Below are 23097 nucleotides of genomic sequence, written 5' to 3'. Positions count from 1 at the left end.
AAGAAGAGGTGATAATCGAGGCCTCAATGACATACGGAAGGCTCCCTGGAGGGACTAAGGGCCTTAGCCATGCAGCAAGGGGAAGGACGGGGACTGCACCACAGACAGGAGCACAGCCTGTCCAGGGAGCTTGGCTGGAAAGAGGGCCAGAGCAAGGGAAGTTACAAACTGAAAGCCCCAACACTGCGAAGTGGGATTGCTCTTACGTTTCATTCAGTTTCTAGACAGCACCATTTAGAAGCTATATTTATCAATTCTGCCTGAACCTTCTGGTCCCTTTCGTTTAATAAAGAAAATATGGTTCCAGCCTAGCAGAGTGGCTCAGTTGGTTGAGCATCATCCTGTGCACTGAAAGGTTGTCAGTTTGATTCCCGCTCAGGATACATACCTGGGTGGCGGGTTCGATTCCGGTGAGGGCACATGTTTCTCTCTCTCTCACTCTCTCCCTCCCTCCCTCTTTCCCTCTCCCTCCCCCCTGTCTCCTCTCCCCCCCTCTCTCTTCTTCTCCCTCTCCCTAAGCATTTTCCTTTGGGTGAGGATTTAAAAAAATAAATGGTCATGTGAGCTTTTGAGATTTTTTTAGTCCCATGATAGCTTTCTAAGAGTGTTACATTTAGTAGGGTTTCTTTCCCTGGTTACAAAAGTAGAACCTGATAATTATAGAAACTTTGGAAAATTATACATTTAAAATAATATTGAAATATTATTTATATAAGTTTGTGTCTGGAATTTTTCACTTAATGTTATATTAAAAGCATGTTCTTATATTATTAAAACAACATAAAATCATATTTTATATTCTACCTTAGGGAATATAAATTTTAACTATTTTCTTGTGGTTAGACATTTATATTGTTTCTAGTTTTTGCCTAGTATAAATAACACTATGATGAACATCCTGTACATATATATTTGTCTAGATTTTCTAATTAGTTCCTTAGGACACATTTCTAGAAGTAGAATTACTAGGTTAAATGTTGTGAACATTTATGGCTCTTTATATATATTAACAAATTGCTTTCTAGAATAGTTTTACCAATTTACTCCCATGTATATTATATGTAAGGGTTCCTTATCATCTCACTATGACCAGTATTAAATATTCTCAGCTAAAAAAATTTTTTTTGCTTATTTTATAAGCAAAAGGTATCTCATTGTTTTACTTAGCATTTCTTCGTAATATGCTAATAATATGCTAAGGCCGCTCAACCGCTCACTATGACATGCACTGACTACCAGGGGGCAGACAGTCAAGCAGTCGACCAGTCGCTATGATGTGCACTGACCACCAGGGGGCAGATGCTCTGACCGGTAGGTTAGCTTGATGCTGGGGTCCGGCTGATTGGGACTGAGCAAGATGGGCCAGACATGCCCTGGAGCCCTCCTGCGGCCCCTCCCCAGCTGGCCAACCTCCTGCATTCTTCCCCAGCCCCTATCATGCACCCGTGGGGTCCCTCAGCCCGGCCTGCATCCTCTCACAATCCGGGACCCCTCAGGGGATGTCAGAGAGCTGGTTTTGGCCTGATCCCACAGGCCAGGCCAAGGGACCCCACTGGTGCACGAATTTGTGGACTGGGCCTCTAGTACTATTATGAGAGAGTAAGAGAGAGGGAAGGAAAGAGGGAGGGAGAGGTCTTTTATGGGAAATAGGAAGTTGGGAATGTTGGGAAAATCTTTATTCTCCAGATATTCTCATGGATAGCAAAAGCATTTTAACTATATCTTTATTGACTCCTTTTTTTTTCTTTTTTTTTTTTGTTAACCAATATTTTGTAATATGTCCCTGTAAGGCAGTGGTTCTCAACCTTCCTAATGCCGCGACCCTTTAATACAGTTCTTCATGTTGTGGTGACCCCCGACCATAAAATTATTTCCGTTACTACTTCATAACTGTAATTTTGCTACTGTTATGAATCGTAATGTAAATATTTGTGTTTTCCGATAGTCTTAGGCTCTACAGTAGTGGTTCTCAACCTGTGGGTCGCGACTCACAGGTTGAGAACCGATAGCAGGGTCGCCTAAGACCATCAGAAAACACAGATATTTACATTACAATTCATAACAGCAAAATTACAGTTATGAAGTAGCAATGGAAATAATTTTATGGTCGGGGGTCACCACAACATGAAGAACTGTATTAAAGGGTCGCGGCATTAGGAAGGTTGAAAAACACTGCTGTAGGGCCTGTTTTTCATCCTTAGGGATATGTCATTTCTATTCCTGCTTTCATTCATACTGTTTTTAGTTTTGATGTGTGTGTGTTTTTGCCTGAAATGCCATCTTTCTAGCTATCCCTAGCAATACTTCAATACCCAGATCAAATCCTAACTCTTTCAGCTAGCTTTGTTTGGTCCTCTGAATTCTAGTAGCACTGGTAATCCTAACAATTGAGCCCTTAAGTTTATTTTACCCATCTATAAATCTTATTTCACCAGATTTTGAAAGCTTCTGCAGAGACTATTTTATCTCTTTCTTAGTTTCTAGTACTAAGAAAATTTTAAATCTCATTTAACTACGTGGTCCGGGAAAGAAGTCAACCAAAGAACTTGTATGCATATATGTATAACACAGACAATAGTGTGGTGAAGGCCTGGGGTGGGGGGCAGGGTGGTCTAGAAGGGTCAATGGGGAGAAGGGGGAGGGGACATATGTAATACTTTCAACAATAAAAGTTAAAATATGAATATACTGTATATATTCAGATACATATATATGAATCAGGTCATTAATTAAAATGATAGAATGCAGAGAATCCATTATTAAGTATATACCACTCTCTCTGCCGGCATCTCATGCAGCTAGCTAGTATCAAGGACTCTGTAAGACATAGGTGAAATTAATAATTACCACCATTTGACACAAGAAGGAATTGTAATGCAAAAAACAAAAAATGATATGCCTCTGGTTACTTAAAGACATTACTCAGAAGTCAGACTTCCCAAATTCAGTCTTTTTGTCTTTCTACTAGTTTTTCTCTTTGCAAAGCCTTTGTTCACAAATAAATTTTTAAAATTTAGTTCATACTTCTCATAGTATGTTTAATAGAACCATAGGTTCATAATATGCTAATAAGTGTCTTACAGTGAAAGAATTCCATAGTAAGTAAATTTGGGACATGCTTATTAGTTAAACAGTGGATTTCTTAATAGCAGAACGTCTCAGAGGCCTTCATATGACCCCTGCCCTAGTAAGACAAACTTGTTGCCTGGAGAACCCTCCCCTCTCTTCCCCTCCCCTCCCTTCTTTTCCTTTCCTTTTTTCCCACAGAGAATCTTTGAAAATACTTTGGAAAATAGTGCTGTTCTATTCTTTTCCTTCTGCGCTCACCCCTTTTCTTTCCTGTTGTGTAGTTTTTGTTTGTTTGTTTTATATCTATGATACATTGTACAGTAAGGTGATCCTGCCTTTATAAAGATGCTTTCAGATGGGGATTCCTAATAGAATCCCTTGTCTTGATGTACTTATGTCAAGTACTACAAAAATAGCCAAAGCCTTCCCAACAGTGTAGATTTTAAGGAATGCTATTAGATGACATGGAATATGTATTTTTTTTTTTTGTACACAGGCAGCTTTTCTAAAAGAAATATTTTGAGTTAATGTGTCATAATTTATCAGTTCCAATTTAGATGGTTTTACATTTTTGCTAATTGCAAGTACTATAATACACATTTTCATGCAGTAGTAACTATAGAAGAATGAAAATGGAACGGATATTTGAATTTGTGGATTGTCTATTTTCTCCTTTTTTCTTCCTTTTGTGGGATGCTCAGCAGCCACCATTGGGGAACTCCCAGCCTTGTCTTCCTCTGCTAAATACCTGATTTCTTCCAGGTCTGAAGATGTCTTGCTTTTTGTTATAGACCATAAATCGTTGGTCTAAAGTTGTCCCAAAGATTGTGGTTTTACAGCAAATGGCAGACTGATTCTGGCTGCCCAGTTTCTGCCAACTTGAATTTTTCTAGCCTCTAATCTCCTTGCTTCCCCGTTGCTTCCTAATGCTTCCTCTAAACTCTCCCATCACTGTCTGTTAGATCTTCTTAAGGATGTCCCACCAATACTTCAAATGCAGTATGTCCTGAATTCAATGCTTTATTTTTTTCCCCTCCTCTCCTACCTGCTTTTCCTTTCTTCCTCATTTCTTTCAATTAATGGCATCACCACCCAATCAATCACTCACACTAAGAAATCTTAGATTTCTCTTTATTTCCTCTTTTCTCCCACTTACTCATTCTCCTGGACATAGGGTAAGTTATCAAGTGATGTCAGCACCATGACCTTACCACATCTTAAACCAATTTGTTACTCTGTATCTTCACTACTTCCATCCCAATGTAGCTCTTTCAGCTTACCACTCCCTCCATTTGGTGTAGTCCAGCCTGCACAGTGGAATAGAATGATCAAACTTATCAACCCCACACTTAAGACACCTTTGATCAGTTCCCTCTGGCTAACTGATAAAATTCAAACTTCCTTCTCCTGGACAAAGTCCGAACTTGCTGACTCCAATCTACCTTAACAGCCTCTTTGCTACTTTTTCCTTCTCAGCTGATCCTTTAATCTTACTTTACCCCCGAATTCCTTGCTCTTTTATACCTTTTTATCTTTGCCAATGCTATTCCTCCACCAGCAGGACTCTTCTTCTTGGCCTGGTGAGTGACACTGGTGAGCAGCACCGATTGTGTAGTGCTGAATGAAGCTATCACTTCCTTAGCTTTTTTGCCCCACAAGTTGTTCTTCTAGTCATGTAAAATTATAAGCTTCCTGGTGAAAAGACTTTCTTGTGGTTGTTTTTTTTAAAGACATGTAGATTTAAGTTTTTAATTATAATGTTACTAGAGGCCCGGTGCATGAAAATTCATGCACTGGAGGGGGGGTCCCTCAGCCCGGCCTGCCCTCTCTCACAGCCCTCAGGGGCAGGAGGCTACCCAGTGATCAGGGAAAGGCGACGCCCCCATCACACCTCTGCTGCTGCCACTGCCGGCAGTTCAAGCCTCAGCCGGCCCTGGTTACCTGAGCCTTGGGCGGCCCTGGGCGAGGCTTGCCTGCGCCTTGGGCCAGCTCTGGGAAGCTGGGGGGCTGAGGGCAGGTCTAGCCGCACTGTGCACCTGCTGCCCCCCCAGCTGGGCTGAAAGGACTGTGGGACTCCGACGGGGCTGAGGGGACTGGGTGCCGCCATCCGTGGCTATGGGCTTCGCCATCTTTGTGACAGTGTGGTGGTCAATTTGCATATTCCCTCTTTATTAGATAGGATTACATTGACTCCAAGAATGTGGTAATTTTTGAAGTTTGTTTTATAGAATCTTTGTGTCCAATTTTTGTAAATGCCCTGCAGGTGCTTGAAAAAAATGTGTTTTCTAGGAAATGAATGCAAGGGTACATATCCAGTGGGTCAAACTTAATAATTGTGCTATTCAGATATTCTGTATCTTCACTAATTTTTTAAAATCTGCCTTATCAAATACCAAAATAAAAGCATTAAAATCTCCCTGTAACATTGTGGTGTATCCATCTATCCTTATAATAGTGTCAGTTCTTTCTTTGTATAGCTGCATATTTTGTTACTAAGCTATTGGGTATATAAAAATTTAGAAATTTTATGTCTTGGTAAAGTATTCCTTTTATCAGTGCATAGTGACACTCTTTATTCCTAATATTGCTTTTTTTCCCCCATCTTATAGTTGATACTACACTAGTCTCTCCCTCTTTAGTATTTCCTTAGTAAGTCTTTTTACATTGCTTAACTAGGAACTTTCTGTGTCCTCATAGTTATATTTTAGAACTATCTCTAATAGGCAGCATATACTTGGATTTCCTTATTAATACAATATGAGAACTTCTATCTTTTAACTGATTAATTTAGACCACTGCTATAATATTTTTATTTCTAACATTTTATTTGTGCTATTTACAATGCCTTTTCTTTGCTTCTTTTTGTTCTTGTCATCTCCTGCCTTCTATTTTTAATATTTTGGTATTAAATGTTAGCATTGCATATATGAATGTATAGAATGCAGATACTTTCAAACACTGTTTTACACGTGATATTACTTTCAGTCTTTGACACACTTGTCAAGGATTATATCTTTTTTTGTTTGTTTTATATAATAGTTGTCAATTTCACACTTCCTAGTTACCTAATAAATATATAGACAATTTGCTTCTGATTAAGAGGACAGAAAATACACTATCCCTAATTTCAAATCACTTATTTAAATGTCTGACAGAGATGTCATATTGAATATAATCACCATCACTTGGCTGTTCACTTATGTACCAAGTCTGCTGATGTAATGAATGAAGTTAGACCCATCATAGTTACTACCAGAATGACAGTGTTTTGATGATGGCATTATGATCTAATCAAAGTGAACATAAACCCTACATTTATATTTTTTCTTTAAAACCTGACACCCCAAGTAAATCTAGATCATGCTATTCTAAAGGGATGTTGAAGAAAACAAAATAATTAAGCAACTCATACATTGTGATGCAACACCAACCTGCTTGTAGTTCCTTGCATGGGTGGTCCTGTTTCCACACACCCTCCCCCCAAAGCCTTGCTTCTACTACCCTTCTCACCTGCTGGGAAGACCTTCCCTGACCCCCTTTTTAAAAATCAAATTTGGGGCAGACGGATAATTTTAGACGTACATAAAAGTTACCAAGATAATACAAGGAGCTCCTGTATGCCCTTCAACCCAGTTCTTAATGTGGACATCTTTTATATCACCATGGCACATTTGTCACAACTAAGAAACTGATTGGTACATTTACATTAACTATAGACTTCGTTCAAATTTTGCCGTTTTTTCCACTAATATTCTTTTTCTATTTCAGGATCCAATCCAAGATACTGCATTGCATTTAGGCATTATATCTCCTTTGTCTCTCTGCCTTGTATTTGATTGATTTTCTTTTCATCTCCTTTCCCCTTTGGTTTAGTGGTTTTATATTCTACTTCTGTTCTAGAAGTTATCCATGCACTGTGTTTCCAAGGGGATAGAGAGATGGTCACTTATGTTGATGTGGTAAATTAATACAACGTCTAAGGGAGGAGTGTAGTATCTTTTGATCAATCAGTTCTCCTCTAAAGACTCAGTCCTACAGATTTGTATACTTGTACGCATGTACTAGGTTATTCACTACTCATTATTTATAATTGTTTAATGGGATAATAATGAAGAAGTTCTTACACTGATATGAAAGTATCCTCAATATAATGTTAAAGGGGGCAGAGGAAAGCAGAATTCAGAACATTGTATTTGAAATGCTACAGTGAACAGGTTTCCTTTTCCTACTATGCTAAAGGGTGGGTTTGTTTTCAGATATGCCTATCATTAAGGTTTGACCCTTGGACAGTCTTGGCGATTTCAGGCCCCATAGACAGTCCAAGTCATTGTCCCCAGTCCGCATGTGGGCTTAAAACCCCAAACTCACACACCTTTCTGCCCTCTGGAAAACTAAATGGGTTTGTCATTAACTACCTTTTTTCAATAATGATATTTTTACATAAATCTAAACTGTCTCAACTACTCTGTCTCCTAGGGATATAGAAATTAAATGAAGAATAATGTACGGAAATAACTTAGTCCAATACCTAGCACATAAAGTGCTCAATAAACATTATTGTTGTTGTTGAGTTGCTTTTTCTAATTTTGTTTGTTGTTAGGCTTACTATTGATATATACATGGCTATTTATCGAACTTTCTTTACTCCTACCTCTTTTTAATGAACATAAAAATATCATATCCTTTTTAGTATTATTTAAAATTATAAAATAAAGCAATTTTGTATCTAAAAGAAAATAAAAGCAATAATAATTCTCAGTCTGCTTTTTAAGCTAAACATATGTTTGTTTCTTTCTTCTTTTCCCCTTGGAAGAAACGAATGTGCTCCCCTCTGCCATAAAAGGGTGCTTGCACCCCAGTTGAGATCCATTCATTTAGCTTGTTTTCAAGTTGGTGTATTTTTTTCTGAGGATCCTGTAACATGCATGTTATACATATAGCATTTTTAGTCTAGTAAGTTATTTCCCTTCAGGTAAATTTCTAGGAGTGGAAACATTATGCCAGAGGATAGAAATATTTTTGTGATTCTCAATGTCATTTTTCCTCCTAACTGATTTGCCATATTATAGTGGTATAATATGCATATGCAATGCATAAGTGTACTAATTTTTACCAAAACCTTGCAAACATCGAGTTAATATTTTTAATACATTTGCTAATTTTTAGGTGTAAAATAGCTACTTTCCATTGTTTTGATGTCCATTTCCTTGATACTAGTAAATGTAAGTTAGATGTGTATGAAACATAATATTTCTGGTATATTTTATTAGTTTATTGCATATTGGTAGGCATTAATTTAAAAAATATCCTTATTTGGCTTTTGCACTCTGAAAATATTTAGCGCTTAAACAAACTGAAAAAGGAGAGAAATTAAACTGGAAAGGGGCTGTGTTTATAAACAAGAGGTCTTGAAACACAAGACCATTGTGGTAGTTGGAATGGTCTGTATCCCAGAATGTCCTGCTTCATAGATGCCAAGTTCGCCAAATAGCTGGAAAGGGCAGAACAATGTGTTTACCCCCAAGGTGGTCAGATGAGGCAAATCTGAATTCCTAAGCTCCACAATTACTTCTACCCCAAAATTTATCATGACCCATGCCATCTGAGTGTTTATGTTAAGGGTTCTATTTTCCTCAAGTGTTACAGGATTCTTGCTTTAAAAAAAAAAGAAAAACAGGCATCTACTAGGTCTGAGAACATTTTCTCTCTTTATAAATGTATTTAATAATAAAACAGAAACACATGTTCTCTTTCCAAATACCATGTTAATTCAAAAAAGGCCTTTTCATTAGATGATATATACACAAGGGCTAAAGATTACAAAGGCCCAAAAAATTAAATTGTAAACTGTACAAGGATGCTTAGGAGGAAACTTTAACAGGGGTCGTAATCAGAGATGCTCTCCCTTGGGCTTGCTCTGTTTGCAGTCTCACATTCATGGAGAATACTGTCTAGCGAGAGCCTGAAATGGTTTCATAATCTGTAACCACAAAGGGATGACTCAGATCTTTATCTTTTATAAACTGCACTCATAACTTGGTGCTTTACTCACCCTTCCAAAGTTTAAATGAGTTTGGTCCAATTATTTAAAACAAGTTGAAGGAATCTTTGTGGGCTTTTTTTTCCCCCACTGCATTTTCTGAATAGTGGTTTTGCAATGGCTATTAACTATTGAAATCAGTTAACTCAGAATTTTATCTGCCTTTGGGGCTCCTTTTACCTTCTGACCAAATTAGAATAGAGCCTGGTGACCAAGGAAAAGACAGCAGTGTTCTTTGGGTGGGATTGGGGGGGCAGGAATACCAAACGGAGGGGGTAGACCTCAGACATACTAGACACAGGTGGTGTTGCTGCCACACACTTTCAGTGCCCGTGACTCACATCTAGAGCAGTTAGACCAACTCAGAAGAGAGTGAGTGTGCTGCAAGCCCTCACATGAAAGCGTCTCCTCCACTGAGGGTCTTAGCCATCAGCCTCACATTATTGGTTCAGTCACTGAGGAATGAATGATTAGTGCATGAGGGGACTCGTAGCATGAAAGTTCCCTCTGCCCAGTTAGGGTTCAGAGGAGCTTGTGATAAGTAATTTGAAGTGTTGGGGATATGTTAAGTGATATTCACAGCTCACTGTGCAATAATAGCATTTTCCGGGAGAATTACTCATGTAGCCCAGCCAGCCACATGACCTGTCTCCAAAGAGGAGACAGTATCAGGTAGTTCCTGAGAAAGGTGCCAGTGCCCCCATAAGGACCCAGTTGTGAAACACTGTGTTGCCAGAAGAAAGGCTGTGTGCTCTCCCCAGCTGATAATCAGCTTAACTTCTAGTCCAGGGTTGTTTGTGTTGAGTTCCATAACTAGGTACAGTGACATGCAAATATACAATAAAGTTTTTATGTTAAAACAATGATTAAGAAGCTTCTTGAATGAATTGTCCTATGCCCTCAGCTCTGCCTATAAAAATATAATTATTACATACTTGTTTTTATGTTTACACAAAAATGTTTCCATACTTTAAGGCCTGCCTTCCCTGCAGAAAGGTTTCTATGACAAGTTCTGGACGCAAAGATGGCCTGTGAGCTCTCCTCACGCGTCGTAGTTCCCTACTGCCGTGAGTAGGTGCTGAGCAGCTGGGTGTAGCACTTGCCCTTCTTTTTTTGAGATCTGATTCTGTTTTTCAGTGGCAATCATCATATTCCCTATATCTTAGAGGACTCATTATAGAAGTGCCTGGGTGCACTAGGCAGTGGGGTCCAGCCAACAAAAGAACAGAAGTTGTGAATGTTTAAGGGAGTTTTCATTTCTATGTTCTGGCTATTCCATTAGTGTGAAGCTCTTAATGACTTTTCATTGTGAGCACACTGGTTATTACTCAGTTTTTCTGGACCTTTGCTCAGACATTCCTTACCTTTTCCTTTATATTCCTTGTCTTTACCCCATCCCCAGCTTGACCCTCTTACCTGGCTGGCTAATTCATATTTGCTTTGGAAACAGTACTAATCAATATCTTAAAGTTTTCCCCCATTTTAAAACTAATACATGCTTATTAAATAAATTGAGAAAATATAAAAGGCTAATTCATAAGGAAAAAATTGCCCATTGTCAAACCATCCAGAGATCATCACTGTAAATACTCTGGTGTATCCTTTCCTCACTAATATGTGTTTTGCACAGTTGGGCTTATACAATATACTCAGTTTTATGTGCTGATTTTTGTATATTATTTTAAGAACATTTCCTCCTATATTTTTGCAAACATATTAACATTGTCATGGCTGCACAATAAATTGCCCTATTGTTGGATGTTGCCGATTTTAAGTTATAAATAAATCTGTTGTGATCATTTTGGTCATTAGGCTTTTTTTTTTTTGCAGGTCAGATAATTTAGAATAAACTAGCAGGAATAAAATGACTATGTCAAACAATATCAGTTACAGTATATGAGATGTCTATCTTATTTTAGTTTTCAATATCCATTTGATTCTCTTTTATGAAAACTGAGACAGCATTTGGCCAACTCTAAGCTTCCATCATTCTGCTTATTTTCCCATAGTCTTTAAGCACTTACATATTCAAAAAATAAAATGAAGGGTGAGGAGGTGTCTCTGCAAAGGAATTGCCTGGCATGAGTGTTAGAGTCCGAGCAGGATGAGGAAGGTGCCTAGGAGTGGAGTGTGGCCTGACGTGAGGAACCAGAGCCCAGCAGGGCATGAAGGCATCTGCACAGAGAGGTGGGTCAGCGTACGGTGTCAGAGCCCACCAGGCAGGTAGGGTGGATGCATGGGGGCAGCTCAGGAGTCACAGCCCACCAGGATAAGGCAGGAAGGTGTGCATGCATGGGGGCGGCTCAGGTGTCATAGCAAGCAACATTTTACTGATGACTTTTCGGTTTTCCATTTGTCTTTCGTTCAGTTGATGTGGCACCCATTTTCTGTCCTTTAAAATCTTTCCCATTGCTTGTAAATGATTGGAAATTGTTTGCTGAGCAACGTTTAATCTTCCTGCAGGTTGTTTTTGAGTTTGACACGAATCTTTATCCAATAATGCTTTTAATTGTTGGTCTTCAAACTTTTTCGGTTGACCTGGATGTTCTTTGTCTTTCACATCGAAATCATCCTTTTAAAGCATTTAAACCAGCGTTCACAAGTATCTTGAGATGAAGCATGTTCACCATAAGCTTCCCGAAGTATACAATAACTTTCAGCAGCACTTTTCTTCAAAATAAAGTAATAAATTAAAACTTCCCGCAAATACTCTTTTTTTGGCATGAAATTCGACATTTTTAAGTCTAAAAATATCCATGATGTTAACACCTTCAGCAAATTTGACATATGAAGTTTTGAAGGTTGTTGTCAATACAACAAAATAGCATACATATCAAATTGCATATATATCAACATATGTGTAACTCCAGCTATTGAAAAAAATCTGCATTATTAACCGGTACATCTATTAATAACCAACTGGTGTGGCTCAGTGGTTGAGTGTTGACCTATGAACCAGGAGGTCACGGTTCAATTCCTGGTCAGGGCACATGCCCAGGTTGCAGGCTTGATCCCCAGTAGGAGGCTTGCAGGAGGCAGCCAATGGATGTTTCTCTCTCTCTATCCATCTCCCTTCTTCTCTGAAATCAATAAAAATATATTTTAATAAATAAATGACTAAATACAGTGAAAGTTAGATGATGATGGGGTATTAATATTATTTCAAAGTACCTCCCCATAAAATACTTATTATGTGGGGGAAGTATACTTTTACAGTGGAGAGGCTGGAAGCCATCTCCCTAATCAAGTGATCAAAGAGGTCATCAGTCATAGGATAATTTCAAATCATGTGCCACTCGATAGGATGCATTGAGGGGAAGAAAGCAGAATCAGTTGTATAATATTCTTGCCAAAAGTGAGTCATCTGAATTTAATACAAGAAAATGTGAAGAGTGGACATCCTTGTTTATGTCTTCCCTCTGCTCCCTCTCAGAGTGCCTCTCTTCTGGCAGTTCACTGGTGACCTTGGTGATTTGTTGCTTGCTAGCTTAGTGTTGAGGAGTGGAGCTGTTTTCATTTTCTTTCTCAGTGAACCTGTCCCTCTCCCAGCAGTAAGGGATCGCTCATGATCTGGACCCGCTCCTTTTTCTGTCTCCCCCATGGACACAGGGTGGTGGCTGGCTTTTTGTTTGTTTTGTTTTATTTTGTTTTCTGATTTTTCTCTAGCTGCACTAGATCTTCCCCTCTGCCATGAATGCTGCCCTTCCTTTCGTCAGCAGCTTAAGGCTTATGGCTTCGTAGTGGAGACAGGACAGAAGCATCTGGGCAGGGCTTTGTTTCTTCCCTGAAGTGACTACTATACATCTCCCCCAGGCTTCCGCCATGAAGGAAGTCTTCTCAGGTCTCCTGTTCTGCTCCTAATTTCGCTTGAGCACGGAGGTCTGTGGGGAAGAGTTGCCTGACGGGTACAGATTCCTGTTGGGTGTATTATTCCCAGAGGGTCTGTGCCCTCACACTAGTCCACACTCAGCCTTTAGGAATTTGTTAACAATTTTAGCTAACTTCTTCTTACCAGCTTGTCAGGCACCCAGCGTCTGCCCCTGATCAAGTGGTCATATCTCCTGTCTGCATGAGGGTTCCTGTCTTTCTTCAAGTTTCAGGCTAGTAGGTCCTGCAACCTTAGCTGTTCGGTAGGTTTAAGAGCTGTTCTTTCCTGTGAAGTTTTCACTCTGCTCTTATTTCCTTGGTCACTTTTGTGTAATACAATCGTATCTTTCTTGGAAGTTAAGTTTCAGCAATAAGCATTGTGTTAGTCGGAGAGTGAGACATGTTGGAGAGACAAAGATGTATCTGCTTTTGGCCTTCTTGGTCCCTGTGTGATGGTAGGGTGGTAAATCAAAGGGACATGATGGAAATTGTGTCTAGCCCAGGGCAACCCAAAAATGAAACAAGATTTCTCCCCCTCACATCTGACCTCAGAGGAGAGACACTAAACAATAAAACTTACTAATTTCCACGTCCATCCTTCTTTCTGTTGTTTCTGTACACCCCAGAGAGGAGGTGTTTAGAAGGCAAGTGGGGAGAAGGTGAGAGTATACGGCCCTCTCTCACCATTCAGCAAGAGGGGAGATGTGGCTGCCTCACAAGCAGCTCCTGCTCCCCATTTGCAGTGCAAGCTAGACTCTTGTGATTAATGAGATAGGGCCGTGGTCGGCAAACTGCGGCTCACGAGCCACATGCAGCTCTTTGGCCCCTTGAGTGTGGCTCTTCCACAAAATACCACGGCCTGGGTGAGTCTGTTTTGAAGAAGTGGCATTAGAAGAAGTTTAAGTTTAAGTTTAAAAAATTTGGCTCTCAAAAGAAATTTCAATCATTGTACTGTTGATATTTGGCTCTGTTGACTAATGAGGTTGCCGACCACTGAGATAGGGCATTCGACAGTGCTCTTCAAAGATGCATCATTGTGAAAAGGCCCCGCCCAGTTTGCTGCATTACCTCCCCGAGAACAGTGGATCTTGACAGAAACTAGGCAAGTCATCCTGTCTCCCATTAACAATGACGTCAACGGTTTGTTTTAAAGAGTTCACAGCCCCAAAACAAAATCTTCACACGTAAAACACAGCATGCACAAACCTTTTGGGAAAGCCTCTCCTGAGCCCTCATCCTGTGCTTCTGTTCGTTAAATTGGATCAATCCCATATGGCCAGTGGGAGCCTCCCGTCAATGGCACTGATATGGTCGTGAAGGAAGAAGCCTGCAAGTGGCCCCCTCCACGCGCCAGGTGTCTTCTAACTGCACGTCAGCTGATGAGTGGACGATAGGCTAGTGTGAGGGAAAGAGAAGACGTGGTTACAGGCAAGCTGGGTTGACTGGCTAGGGAATCCCAGCCAGAAGCAGACACGAAGAAGAGGCTTGGGCTACCACAGTGGTGTGGCAACACACAGTCATCAGGGAGGATACTGCAGAGCACAGTCTGTGCCCCAGGCACCAGCAGCAATTCTCAATATCCAATAACAGCTTGAATGGAAGTGACTCATTCTTGACTTCAGTTTTCCACAGCAGGAAGGGGCTCTAGGGGGTAGTGGGCAAAAAGCATCATTGGAGCCCCTTCTGGGGTGATAATGCAGAGTTTCTGTTTCAAGAGCTACCAGCCTACAGAGAAAAACCAATTTCCCCCAAGTTCCCCTGGAAGGCTTCCTATCGGGAACTCCCATACAGAAATCCTAGCAAGACTCACTATGGAGTCTCTAAGAGAATTCCTCCCTTCTCTTTACTCATTTTCAGGGATTGTTGAAACCAGAAAGGTGAGTTTGAAGCCTCAAACTCCCTCTGCCTGAGTTCCCATCACAAATGACAAACATGCTCCTAGAATCTATCTAGGAGGGAGGTTTTTACCTGTTTTGATTATATTTTGCCACATTAAAAAGATACCACAAAACTTAGTGACTTGAATCAACAATCATTTGGTGTGGGATTTGTTCGTTCACAATTCTGTGGATCAGGAATGTGGCCAGGGCTCAGCTGGGCAGTTCCGCTTTACAGGGCGTCTTTCATGATGTTGCAATCAGATGGCAGCTGGGGTGGAGAGCCAGGATGGTATCACTCGCAAGTGGCACCTTGGCAGGGTTGTTAGGAGGCTGGTACCTCTGTCTACCTCTCTACCTGGGTATCTTAGCCTTCTTTACCTGGCAACTGGATTTCAAGAATGACTGTTCCAAGTGGTGAAGCAGAAACTCTGACCTCTGGAGGCCCAGCTTTAGAAGGTATACAGCGTCACTCCTTATATTCTTTTGATGAAAACAAGTCCTGGGGCCACCTCGGATTCGAAGGGAGGGGAAATAGACTCCACCTCTTGATGGGTGAGTGGAAAGGTTACTTTGGCAAAAGAGCGCATGGGATGGGAGGTATTGTTGCAATCATCTTTTGAAACATAATCTGCTATATAGCCTAAGGTCTCTCCTTCGAGTGCCTTAAGTTCTACTCTGGTAAGAACTGTTTTATATTTAACCCAAGCATTATGTACTGCAACTGGCATGCGTGCCTTTTTGTTCACTTTTAGTGCAAAAGGAGACTTTGGGAGTCATCTCCCTCCATTCACCCCTGAAAGGCTGATTATGCAATAAGCTCGAACTCTGCTTCTCTTAAGATTAGAGGTTGTGAGGGGAAACCTGGACGGAAACAAGATGCAAATTCTTGGTTCATTTCCCCCATTATTATCTAAGTCAAATGCATTTTTAGTATTATTAAGTTGAAGGTGTTTTATTATTCACACAGGGATTGTCAGTTCAGTTAATATGCTTGATACTGACATTTAATTTTTTTTTATTACTCTGTTCTTTTATCACTTCTCAGTACCAGCAACTCCAAGTCCTCTTTTATAGGGCTATTATTTTCTAGGGTTGTTCTATTCCTGTGTGTGTTAGAAACTTGAGTTTATCTCCATGTTAGCAATTAAAGCAAATCTCTATGAGAAGACATAAAACAGCCTGCCCTGCTCCAAGAAGCTGGAACTATGGGAAGGACTCAGAGCTGAATCAGACAAAGATAAAAAGCTATGTTGGTAGCTGATGGCCACCATTACACCCTTGAAACACTGTTTTTGGTCCCTACATCTAAATATGCTTCAGATCCCCCGAGGACAAAGATGCCATCTTTCTACAAAGGGGTACCAACCAAGGCCAGACCCCCTTTGGAACAGCACTCATTCTGACACAGCATTCTGGGGCCAAAGGGAGAAATGCCCTTAGCATATTCCAAAGCAGTGGGGCCTTGGAGCCTCCCCGCACCTCTCCACACTCCTATCAGTGGTAGACACTCATTAGGGCAGTATAGGGCCCCGTGGTTTGGGGAAAATCCACCATTAAGAATGATTGGGATAAAACTTTAAGCAGCATAAGGTAACACTGGTTAAGCAGCATAAGGTAACACTGGTTGAAGCCAAAAGAACAACTGATATACATACAGTCTTCTAAATCCCTCACACAGCCTCTGAGGTTTACAAAACAAAACATACTTTTATTCATAATCACATTGGTTTCACAGTGACCTCCGGTTATGCTGCCTGGCCACATACTAAATTTGCAGTGAGAAGTGGGGAGTTGTGTGATTGAAAATCATTCCTAAGTCTGCACATCACCTGGGAACCTCGTGATGCATACGGTGCCTCATTAAAATCTCCATAAAGCCTGGCCTGTAGTGCATGTGGTAGAATGTTCCATCTTAAGCAAGGACAAAGTTTTTGTTTCTGTTACGGCTTTGCATTCTTTGGCACATGCTCGGCATTCACGATAGGTCTTCATTAACGAGTCAGTGAGAAAATGAATGCATCTGACCTTGTACCAGGTTCCTAAAGGCTTTTCTTCCCGGGACAGCACAGCTCTCCCAGAAGGGGAGGGCTCATTTCCCACCTCAGCCTCTCAGTGGCCAACATGGCAATTTAAAGATTATGTTTCAGAGCTAGAAAAGGGCCCGAAGAAGGCCGCCTGGGGATGAGGGCTGCTCTCAGGGCCTGAGCGTGCCCGCAGGCACCGCCCTGCCCGCCCAGTTCCCGTCCACCGCTGCCGCTTTGGGACCATAGGCTACTGGTGGAGGAGGAAGCAGGCTGGCTGTCCTCTGCGCCGCTCACCACCCTGCTGGCTGCCCTGCGCTGGAGGTGGAGCGCGATGTGCTGACCGGCAGGCCTGGGGCCCGCATTACCCTGACCTGTCCAGGCGGGGAACCGGGAGACAAGGCCACGTTCACTGGGTGCTCAGGAATCAGGTGACAGGCTCGAACCACCGCAGACGGGCTGGTTGGGGAAGGAGGCTGCTTCTGAGATCCGTGCAGCTCAGCGACGCTGGAAACTACTCATGCCACCAGGGCGGCCGCCCGGTTGGAGCTGTGTGCCTGTTGGTGGATGTCCCCCCAGAGCAGCCTCAGCTCTCCTGCTTCCGGAAGAGCCCCATCAGCAACGTCCACTGTGAGTGGTGGCCTCAGAGCCCTCCCTCCCCGAGGACCAAGGCTGTGCTGTTGGTGAGGATGTTTCCGATTCCGTACGTGGAAGACTGCCGGGAGCTGTGCCAGTATTCTCAGGAGTCCCAGAAGCTCTCCTGCCAGTTGGCAGTCCCAGAGGGAGACAACTCTTTCTACACTGTGTCCCTGTGCATCGCCACTAGTGCCAGCAGCAAGTCCAGCAGACCCCAAACATTTGAGGGGTAGGGAATCCTGCAGCCTGACCCACCCGTCAACATCACCGTCACCGCTGTGGACAGAAAACACCGCTGGCTCATTGTCACCTGGCAAGACCTGCCTCCTGGAATTCCTGTTTCTAGAGGCTACAGTTTGAGCTCTGATACTGGGCTGAACGGTCCAAGACATTCACAACATGTGTGTCACGGAGCTCCAGCATCACTGCACCATCCGTGATGCCTGGAGAGGCCTGAGGCACATGGTGCAGCTACGAGCCCGGGAAGAGTTTGGGCATGGAGCGAGTGGAGCTAGTAGGTCATGGACACCCTCTGGACAGAGAGAGAGGAAGAGAGAGGAGAAGAGGAAGAGGTAAACATCCATCTGTGTGAGTGCAAAACATCACTTGGCTGCCTCCTGCACACCCCCTACTAGGGATTGAGTCTGCAACCCAGGCATGTACCTTCACCAGGACTTGAACAGGCAACCTTTTGGTGCACGGGATAACATCCAACTAACTGAGCCACACCGGCCACGGTATGAATCCATGAGGTTTTCAACTGAGACCACGATTGTCCTGAGGTTCCAGCAGATGTGGAAACTGCAGGCCCTGAAAGAAGGCAAGACGAGCATGCACTCACCTTATTCTGTGGGACAGCTGGTCCCTGAGAGGCCCAAGCCCACCCCAGTGCTCCCCACCCCGCTTCCCACCAGTGTCCGCCAGCAGCCTTGGCCAGATAACACCTTGAGGCACAGCCGACCTGATGCCAATGGCCCACAGAGCCCTATGACATCAGCAACAGAGACTACTTCTTCCCGCAATAGCTGGCTGGCCGGTGCCTGGCTGACTGGGGTGTCGGGCCTGCGGAACTGTGTGGATGACAAAGCACAGCTGGCTTCTCACTGTCATTTCAGCTCATCTCAGGTGCGTGGGGCCTCTGGCTTCGCTGTTACAGAAGGTTCTATGCTGGGTGAAAACAGGTTTGCTGCTGCACCTGTTCAGAAGGAAGAGGTGGTTGAGTTTTTGAAACACTCTTCCCCAAAGCCCTGCCTGCAGGGGTCACAGTGAACTCTGGCCCTGCGCAGAGAGTGGTGTCAAGAGCCCCCTGGAACTCAGGGCAGAGCCAGGCATCTGCAGAGGCCTCGGGCCCTGGGCTTCCTGTGGACAAGCTGCTGGCCACCTGCACACCTGACACAGCTCCTCAGCCACACCCTCAGGAGGTAGGGCGGATTTCCAGCTAACGACACCGCCACTCGCCTATCTCCTGGCCCACTGCACAGTTTCATCTTCTAGTTCAAACTCTTGGAACCCTTTGCAGTTCAGTTTTTCTAGGCCTGAGGATGCATTTCATCAGTCGCCCAGGCTGGGGAAGCTCTGGACTGCCTTTCCTCCCCACATTGGCAAACAGCTGAGGGGGGTGAACAGTCTCTCAGGACCAGGTGGTTTAAAGTGGAATTGCAATTAGTTCCTCATTAGGATTTTGGTAACTGTGTATGTTAACACTAGGCACCTGCTGAATCCAGAAGCAACTGCACCGACTCAGTTTCCCTCTCTGGATCCTAGGACTTCGGGAGGAGGGAAGCAGAGAGGAAGTAGGGGCGCGGGGACAGGGTCTCCACTCATAATAATGGAGCGGGGTGAGACGCAGCCTCTGAAAATCACTGTTCTCCTTCCTCCTTGTCCCCCATCCCCAAAGGAGAACTGGCACTGGGGGAGGGCTCCTGCCATTGGTGAGATCAAATGTGTGACTCACACATCACTCACCTGAGCCTGAGTATAACGAGGGAAGAAAATATTTATGTGAAAAGACAGAAGAACCTGGCAAGAGTGTATTTTAATGTGGCTTTTAAAGAAGTGCTATCTTTTTCTTGATAGGGTGGAAGATCCCGTATTAGCCGAGGGAGGCTCCGTAGGTAAATAACTTGGGGAGAACTACAGTCTCTTTGTTTGGCACAAAACTGAGTCAAGTGAAAAAGAGGAGGAGAAAAAATTATTCTGCCCGATTAGAGAAGAGACTCTGGTTTCATTCTAAAGTTTGTTTTTGTCTTAAAAAGTGAAAACAAAAAAATTGTCTGCTTCTTCTCTAATTTAGGGGAAAGCAGCTTATGACTGCTTCCCCCAGGGGTTGTGAAGGACACGATGTCCAGCTTCTGGGGGTGATGCTGGGAAGCTGGCCCCCCACCACCAAGCGGGGTCTGTTGAAAATCCCCACCCCAACAGCCATGGGCCCTGGTTATGAGAAGGAGGAAGATTCATTAAAAATCCCCCTTGGTGCTTTCCTCTTATTTAGTTCCTTGAATTTGATTCAGTTCAGCTGGTATTGAAGCTCCGGCTAAATGTCTAGCCGTGGCTCTGAGACTAGCCCACTTCAGCTCACTTTTCTGTCCAGGCTTTGACAATTCAGTGATGAGAGTGGTTACCCAGACAAGTACCCTCAAGTATCACGGGGTGTCCCAGAATGAAGCTGTGATTAAAATCAGTTGTGTAACCACAGACCAAAAATTTACCAGACCACAAACTTTCCCCTTTTAGAAAAACAACCAGACAGGTGGCAAAGGATGAAAATGACCGTGTTTTATTTACTGTTTGCTGTGTTCAAGCTGTTACTACCTTGGGCAAGCAGTGTTGTCATTGCTGGCTTTATCTGTCAAGTTTCAGACCCCGTCTCAGGTGTGTGGTTTTTTTTCTATAAAGTTTCTTTGGGAACAGCAAAAATGCTGTCAAAGGCAAATATAAAAAAATGAGAAAGGGTGATTCTGCCCATGGTTCTTTAACTCTTTATAAAGGTTTCAACCATATGTAATACTCCCCAAGCCGGGAGGGAGACGCGCTAGTGGAAGATGTGAAATCCAGGTAGCTCATGAGTGCTGAGAGCGAGGCAGCTTTGATCTCAACTTGCTATTGCTTTCCTTATTATTGTAACGGGCTGCCTTTTATTATTATTACTGAAGAGGCTTTTTTTTCCCTTTACATTTTTAGAAGCTAGTGTAAATGAAGGAAAACTATTGGTCTTCTCTGAGTTGTGGGCTTTGCTCGGTGTGCACAGGTATCCACCCTAAGCTTTCTCTGTCCTGGAATCTGTGGTTAGTGCCCATGGTCAGTGGCCGTTCTTACTTGTGTTTCTGCAGCTCTTGTACTGCCTTTTATCCTCAATGATGTTACTCACCCAATACATGTAGCAGTCTGTCACACAGCCAGATGTGAAATGTTGGGATGGTGACAATTTATATTAAACATGACAGCTTATCCTGCTGGGTTGGAAAAATTAAAAACATGCTGGTTGGTTCAAGGTCTAAACTAAAGTGGTCATTAATTCTTGTAGCATTAACAAACTATTGTTTTTCAGATGTCAGGGGGTGGCATTAGCTGTGTCAACATAGCCATTGGTGACTCAGAGAGCCCTTTGCTCTGATGGAGCCCACGTCCCTGTGGTTTCCCGCCAGGCTCTGGGCTCACTTTGTCTTGAGGTCCCTGCTCTCCTGGGGGGAAGTGGGGGGGCAGGAAACACCATTAGAAGGTGTGGAATCTGCTGCTGGGACTTGGGTGGGAGTCCACCTGGTGGAGAACAGGGCCCAGTGGAGCAGGCAGGGAGTGATGATGGTTTGTGGGTTTCCTACAGAATGTTCAGGAATGTCTTCCTTGCTGCTTGGTGCTGAGCTGTATTGCCTCCTCTAAGGTTGACTCAGCTGGGGAGGAGTCTGGCGTCCAGCTCCAGGTGGAGTTGGTGAGAAATTTATCTTAATTTGGAGAAGCAGGGGCAAGTGTTGATCCTTCAGACCATGAGCACGGAACCCAGCTTTCCTGTGTGGGCAGCAGGGCTGTGGCTGGAAGGCCAGCTGTCGGGTTCTCCTGAGCGTCCCCTAAAGGCCCTCCCAGCAGCATATCCGCTGTGAGGTCTGGTGCTAGGCCCCTGTGTTTCTATGGCAACCTTAATGATTTTTTTTTAACTTGCTAATTTTTATTTTATTTTTTTCAATTACAGTTGACATTCAATATTATTTTGCAACCTTAATGATTATTAAGGAACATTGTCAGTTTTATGAACTTGTGTTCAAACAAAGATCTGCTTTAGAAGGAACGGATTGGGACCACATGTAGCAAGGCTGTTAATTAATAGAGAAACCATTTTTGGATGGAGATCACACATCTGTTAAATAAGTACCTCAATTTTTTCTTTTGGAGAGAAAGAATAGTTTTAAGTTTGTTTTTATTTTTTACCTAATTACCGAAAAGCAAATTCCGAAGGCTGATGTGTCTATATGGGGCAAAGGGTCAGTATAATATGTTTTCAATTTTTTTTTCTTTTTATCAACAATTTTGCATTTAAAGTGAAAATTGTAAGTGAAATAAACAATTTCTAAAATTAAGAAAAATAACTCAATTAGCCCCAAAGTTTCATTTTATAGATGGAGACATTGAGTCCAGGACTAGAATGGCTTTTCCCAGTATCACTTGTTGGCACATCTGTATTTCTCCTCAAGGCGGGCGTGAAGCTGGCCCACTGAGGGATGAGCCTTAGGAGTTGCAGGTGCCCAGGCAGTTGGTGCAGACAGGATGCATTTCAGGGGCAGCAGGAGGAAAGTAAAACGGTACCGCTTTCTGGGTTCAGCTCTGACACGTGGGAGCTGTGGCTGCCTGGAGAGGGCAGAGAGGTGGTGTCTTCCCTTCTACGGATACCACTTGACCCAGCCTGTGGCTCTTTCCTAATCCTCACCCTCAAATATGTGCTCAGTGAAAACGCCTGGAGGAAATGCCCTTGTAAACAAGTGCTCTCTGGTAACCCAGCCATAGTATCAGAGATTTCATGGAGGAATGCCCTCTCCTGAGCAGAGACTGCTGATAAAGGGGAGAGCCGCGGGGTGTCTGTTGCGGGTGTGTGCTTGCTTTACTGAGGAAACCAGTTCACCCCTGCAGACCTGCATCACCGCCTTGCTGCTTCCCCCCGCCCACCAGAAAACCCAGTCTCGTTAGATGTGCACACCAAGCTCCCAGGGACACTGTCCCCAGAGAAGCAGCACACACTGACTTGTTAGCTGAGGCATCGCCCCTCTGGGGCGACTGCCAGAAAACTGCACAACCTGATGGAAACTGTAATGACTTGGGGCCCTTTGGGAAGGCAGATGGCCTGGAAAACACCTGGTCCCTTAGCTTTTACACAGATGGCAGGTCAGGAGAGGGAGAGATGTCCTACAGATATGTATTGGGTGTCTGTTACGTGTCAGGCACTGTTCTAGGAAATGGGTGTCCAGTATGAACAAGACATTGTCATTTCCACTGCTCTTCCTTCTAAACCTTCTGTGGTGATCCGTGCCTTACCACACACCGATATCCTCATGTTACTTAGCATTAATGCAAAGTTAACAAAATTCCATTCCTAAAAGTG

At 43.1% G+C, this 23097-nt stretch overlaps 1 protein-coding gene and 1 pseudogene across 3 annotated transcripts in view; both read left to right on the top strand.

The window, feature by feature from the left end:
- The window catches only part of EXOC6B (exocyst complex component 6B), a 506048-nt gene that overhangs the window by 455893 nt on the left and 27058 nt on the right, over positions 1–23097 (top strand). The gene's annotated exons all lie outside the window — the stretch shown is intronic.
- On the top strand, positions 10134–18782 carry LOC103291499 (interleukin-6 receptor subunit alpha-like; annotated as a pseudogene).

Source organism: Eptesicus fuscus, chromosome 16 (assembly GCF_027574615.1).
Source record: "Eptesicus fuscus isolate TK198812 chromosome 16, DD_ASM_mEF_20220401, whole genome shotgun sequence".
In the NCBI taxonomy this organism is placed as follows: domain Eukaryota; kingdom Metazoa; phylum Chordata; class Mammalia; order Chiroptera; family Vespertilionidae; genus Eptesicus; species Eptesicus fuscus.
The sequence above is the reverse complement of the archived record's forward strand: the minus strand, read 5'-3'. Positions and strand labels throughout refer to the sequence as shown.